We start from the raw sequence: 6,202 nt of genomic DNA on the forward strand, positions 1-6,202 counted from the left end.
CCTCGCTCGACCGCCTGGTCCTTTGTTTTCGGTCGCTCGAGCTGGGCGCAAGTTTTCACTTGCAGGACTGTGATATATTCGCACGAAAAATAGTCATCTGTCCTGATTGACTCGCGTGTGATAATTTGTGTTTGCAAATCAAGAAAATGGCAGGTTCAAGCAGTCTAGACATTAAAGACATATCGAAGTTCGACGGGCAAAATTTTCAGCTGTGGAAATTCCAGATGCGAGCGCTTTTCTTAGCAAATGACCTGCTTGCGATAGTCGATGGAACCACTGTAAAGCCTGAAGAGGCAGGGCAAGAGCAAAATTCCTGGACACAAAAAAATGCAAAAGCCATGGTACTAATGGCGTCCGCGATGACCTACCCACAACTTGAGTATTTAGTGACATGCGATAGTGCCGCGGAAATGTGGACAAAACTGTCAGGAATCCACGAACAAAAAAGTGCAACGAGCAAATTATTGCTCACAACCAGATTCCATGAATATCGCATGAAAGTAGGCGATTCCGTTGCCGCGCATGTCGCCAAGGTCGAAAATATGGCAAGGCAACTCAAGGATATCGGCGAAGCAGTCTCTGATGTCACCATCATGGCGAAGATTCTCGGATCTCTACCGACAAAGTACAACGCCTTCGTGACTGCCTGGGACAGCGTCGACGAAGCCAGTCAAACCATCTCCAATCTAACCGGAAGACTCATCAAGGAGGAGAATCAACTCGCTGCAGCAGACGAGGTCGACGAGACGACGAGCGCGCTAGCGACCATTAGCTTAAGACGTCACAAAGAAAAATCGCAAAAGGGTAAGCCGCGAGAGCACAACAGCGAGCAAAAGAAATATGCGAATTACGAATGCCACTACTGTCGTAAAAAGGGGCATATCGCTCGTTATTGTTTAAAAAAGGGAAATGTTAAAAAACGCGACCCGAGTGATAAACGTGACGCGGGTGATAAACACAATAGCGGTTCCGGGAATCTCGAAGCTTTCGTCGCGAGTAACGATGCTTCGTTATTTGGCAATCTCAATGCGAACGATTCGTGGTTTTTAGATAGCGGCGCTTCTCAGCACATGTCTTTCAGAAAAGAATGGTTCAGTGAATTCGAAGAATGCGCCGGCGTAACCGTGAGTCTCGGCGACAATTCGGTTCTTAAAGCAGAAGGTCGCGGATCTGTTTTAATAAAAAGATTAGTAAACGAAGTATGGCAAGACGGCATATTAGAAAATGTTTTGTATGTCCCACTTCTGCAAAAAAATCTATTTTCCATCGGCGCCTGTACCGCGAAAGGTCATACGTTTGTTTTTCGCGACGAGACTGTTGACATTTATTCAAAACAAAGACGGTTAATCGCGCACGGTATCAAGCAAGACAACAATCTATTCAAACTATCGTTTGTCGTAATCGCGAAATGCGAAGCGAATGTAGCCACGGAGAGCAGCCTCAAACTCTGGCACGATCGTTTAGGCCACATAAATTGTAAATATTTGCGAGCGATGGTCGAGAACAAACTAGTCGACGGCGTGAAGTCCCATGCGTTTTCTGATTTCTTCTGTGAGGAATGTCAATTTGGAAAGCAGCATCGCCTTGCATTTAAAGATAAAAGCCAAAAGAGATTGTCGAAACCTGGAGAATTTATCCACACTGACCTGTGTGGCCCCATGCAAACTTCGTCCATCGGTGGCGCGAAGTATTTCGTATTATTCAAGGACGATTGTAGCGGTTTTCGACATGTTTATTTCTTGCGACACAAGGCTGACCTATTTGCCACGTTCAAAGAGTATGAGGCGATGATGTTTACCAAATTTAACCAAAGAATCGTTACAGTACGCGCTGATAACGGTAAAGAGTATACCGATCGCCAATTCCGCAATTATTTAAAGTCATGTGGCACCGAAATAGAATTTTCCGCGCCGTACACTCCGGAACAAAATGGCGCTTCCGAACGCGAAATGCGGACCATTGTCGAAAGTGCACGCACAATGCTATTAGCGAAGCAGTTACCTACTCGTCTCTGGGCTGAAGCTGTCAACACAGCAGTATATGTTCTGAATAGAACCCCGTCCTCGCGATCGAAACCGGTAACGCCATACGAAATATGGACAGGTAATAAACCAGATCTCTCCCATGTAAGAATTTTCGGTTGTGACGCTTATGTCCATGTACCGAAGCAGCTTAGAAAGAAATGGGATGCGAAATCCGAAAAACTTATTTTCGTCGGTTACCAAAGCAATTCGAAAAATTACAGATTATTGAACCCAGAAACGAATAAAATAACAATCTCGCGAGATGTTGTCTTCAGCGAGTCTACTACGCCAGTGCTTGTCCGACCAGCTATTAGCGTTTCATTTTCGAATAATAAAAATGCGATAACCGAAGGCAACCAAACTAAGGATAACGTCAATGTTGAGCATATAGAGGTTAGATGCGAAGCACCACAGCCTGATTTTGTATCGCGACAAGGTTTAAGAGACCGCAACTTATTGCGTGCGCCTGATAGGTACGAAGCTTGTTTTGCTTCATGCGACGAACCAAAAACTTATAATCAAGCGGTAACCGGGAATGATTCCGAAAAATGGATCGATGCAATACGCGAAGAATTAGATGCTCACGAGCAGAATCGTACGTGGGAGCTAACGTCTTTACCTGAAGGTCGTAGACCTATAGGACATAAATGGGTTTTTAAAATAAAAACTGCTTCATCTGGCGAAGTTTCGCGTTACAAAGCACGCCTATGTGCACAAGGTTTTTCACAAACAGCCGGTACGGATTATAACGAAGTTTTCTCACCTGTCGTACGATACGATTCTGTTCGAACGCTTCTATCAATTGCTGCAAGATATAATCTGCAAATTTATCAATTCGATATAAAAACCGCTTACCTAAACAGCGAACTCGACGACGAGATTTATATGCGAATTCCAGAAGGCTTAAATGTAGTCGACAATAATTTAGTCTGTAAGCTCAATAAAGCCCTGTACGGTTTGAAGCAATCCGGACGATGTTGGAACAAAAAATTCGACACTTTTTTAAAACAGTATAGTTTCGTCCAAAGTAGTGCTGATAGATGTGTCTATCTCGGGTCTATTGATAATGATAATGTATATCTAGCATTATATGTCGACGACGGTCTCCTGATGGCTTCCAAACTTTCAACTATAAACGAAGTTTTGAGTGTTCTTAAAGGTAGTTTCGACACTACCGCATGCAAAGCTGACTGCTTCGTCGGCATGCAGATCGAACAAGATCGGGAATCTAAGACAATCTTTATTCACCAGAGCAATTATATCGATAAAATTTTAAACAAGTTCGGTATGAATGATGCGAAAACACTTAGTGTACCTGCGGACCCTCATGTTTCGTTAACAAAAGCTTCCGACGACGACGAGACACACGACGTCCCATATCGCGAAGCTGTGGGTTCCTTATTATTCGTGTCAATGGTCTCAAGACCTGATATAACATTCGCGGTGGGCCTTGTCAGTCGTTACTTAGAAAAACATAACAACTCCCATTGGCAAGCTGTCAAACGCATTTTTCGATACCTGAAAGGTACTAATAGTCATGGTGTAATGTATGCAGGCAGTGGGGACAATTTTAAGCTTGTTGGTTTTTCAGACTCCGATTATGCCGGTGACAAGGACACCAGGCGCTCTACAACAGGTTATTTATTCGAGTTAGGAAGCGGACCTATCGCGTGGTGCTCGAAGCGTCAGAGCACAGTTAGCCTCAGCACTACCGAAGCTGAATATATTGCAGCGAGCGAGGCAACACGAGAAGCAATTTGGTTGCGCAAAATGTTAAGCGATACCGGCCAACAATGTATCGGTCCTTCTATTTTGTACGTTGACAACCAGAGCGCGATAAGACTTACGAAAAATCAAGAATTTCATCGACGCACAAAACATATCGATGTTAGACACAATTTCATTAGAGAAAAATACGAAAATGGTGAAATAGACGTTATGTACGTACAAACGAGAGATCAAAAATCTGATATTTTGACAAAACCGATACCTCGTGATCATTTTGAAACATTGCGTGCAAAGATTAATGTAATCAACCCCACCTGTAAAACCCTCAAGTAGTGGGAGTGTTGCGATTAAAAATATGCATGTGTTCATGTATACTTTTCGGTTTTTAGTTCGGCTAGTTATTTTGTTTTGCGCATGCGCGTCGCCTTTTTGCTCGACGTGGCAACCGATGCCGGTTGCAGTTCAGTTTCAGTTTCTTTTGTTCTACCGCCCGTCACGAGTTAACGCTGCGAGTGCGTTCTTTTTTCTCACTGTACATGTTGTTTAATTGAAGTATAATAAAGTTTCTTTCTCTCACTCACCACTGTGTTATTTTAATAATAACTCACAACAATAAATATAGAAATTTTTCTTCTTGAAATGTACTTAAATAATAATATGTATTATACAAATTAAGAAAATAACATGTACTATTACAACAAATCTTTTTCTTCATTTTATATTTTTATGTCAAACAAGGATGTTAAAAAGAGGTCGATTTTTGCCCATAAATGTGTAAGTAAAAGGAATACCGTTTTTTATAGATTTTGACTTCTTAAATACAATAATGTTAATAAAAAGTTCAGGATCGACACCTTGAAAAATCGGATCTTTTTTAATATTCTCTAAAAAAAGGTAGATTTTTGCCCAAAAAAATGTAAGTAAAAGAAATAGTTTTTTTTTTGTAGATTTTGACTTTCTGAATATGATGAAATTATTAAAAAGTTTGTGACACTTGGGGAAATACCTTGAAAAGTAAGTAAAAATATTGAAATTTGTTCAAATATATCATGTTCATGGTTAATTTCTAAGGTGTTACCTATCGAACTTTTCTCTATCTTGAACCTTTTATTAACATTATCGTTCAGGAAGTCAAAATCTATAAAAAACGCCATTCTTTTTACTTACATCTTTATGCAAAAATCGGCTTCTTTTTAGCATCCTCCTTTATCTCGAAAACCGAATATTCCAACGTTAGATTGCGTTCGTAAACTTTACTTGGATGATATAATAAATGTAGAAAACCTTGAGTCATAAGAAATTGACCAATCACAATTAAATGTGAAGAAAATTAGTCAAACATTAAATCCACGATTAAGTTAATTTCTTACTACACATAATTAGATCCAGGCTTTAGTTAATTTTTGTCGATTTTAAGTTTACATTCATATATTTACAACATCCGAGAATTGTTCATTTTCGTAATATGTGTAAATCTATTGAATTACAAAATAGCGACTTTTTCCAAATGAGAATACCAATGAAAACGTCTTCCCCAAATGATTTCCAATCGATTCCATTCATAAAACACATTAAATAAAATCGCTGTCTGCTAATGTGACGCATGATAAAAATTTGTTAATAACAAGAAAAATATTATTATCTAAATGTTTAAATAAGTTTCCTAAATTTTCCCAAACAATTTTCAAATTATGAAGACATAAATAAATCAGAAATATTCAATTTATCTACTATCTTGTCAATGGTGCATATTCGCGTATCGAAGCATCCGATCAATTACTGAGGGTGCGCTCTCATGGGATGCGAAACTGCGAATATGCGGAACATTCGTGATTGGTCGTGACTTTAGGGTGCCATAACACACACATGCGGCGTAACTTGCGTAAGCGTAACTTTCATCACCAATCATATCGTTTTAATTGAACACAGTTTCTGCCTAGTTACTTTATGTTTTTTATGCTATTGGGTTGTTCGGAAAGTAATTTCGTTTTTTTTCAACAGAGGACTTAATTGTATTTGTTCACAGCCAACTTCACACTTAAGCCGCATAATCATTTTATATTTTGACAGCTGATATAGCAAGGCTTGCTTGTGAAAAAAGTTCGATTGATTCTACGCAGTAGTTTTTGGTTAGTGCCCTATCAAATATGGAAAGTGAAAAGCAGCATTTTCGGCATATTTTACTTTTTTACTATCGAAAAGGTAAAAATGCTGTTCAAGCAAGAAAAAAATTATCCGATGTGTATGGAGAAGATGTATTGACAGAACGCCAGTGCCAAAATTGGTTTGCAAAATTTCGATCCGGCAATTTTGATGTTGAAGATGCACCACGTTCTGGAAGGCCAGTTGAAGCTGATGAAGACACAATAAAGGCATTAATTGATGCAAACCGGCGAATAACAACTCGTGAGATCGCTGAGAGATTAAATTTATCGAATTCGACCGTTCAT

The sequence above is a fragment of the Trachymyrmex septentrionalis genome, unplaced genomic scaffold, assembly GCF_001594115.1.
Source record: "Trachymyrmex septentrionalis isolate Tsep2-gDNA-1 unplaced genomic scaffold, Tsep1.0 scaffold86, whole genome shotgun sequence".
In the NCBI taxonomy this organism is placed as follows: Eukaryota; Metazoa; Arthropoda; class Insecta; order Hymenoptera; family Formicidae; genus Trachymyrmex; species Trachymyrmex septentrionalis.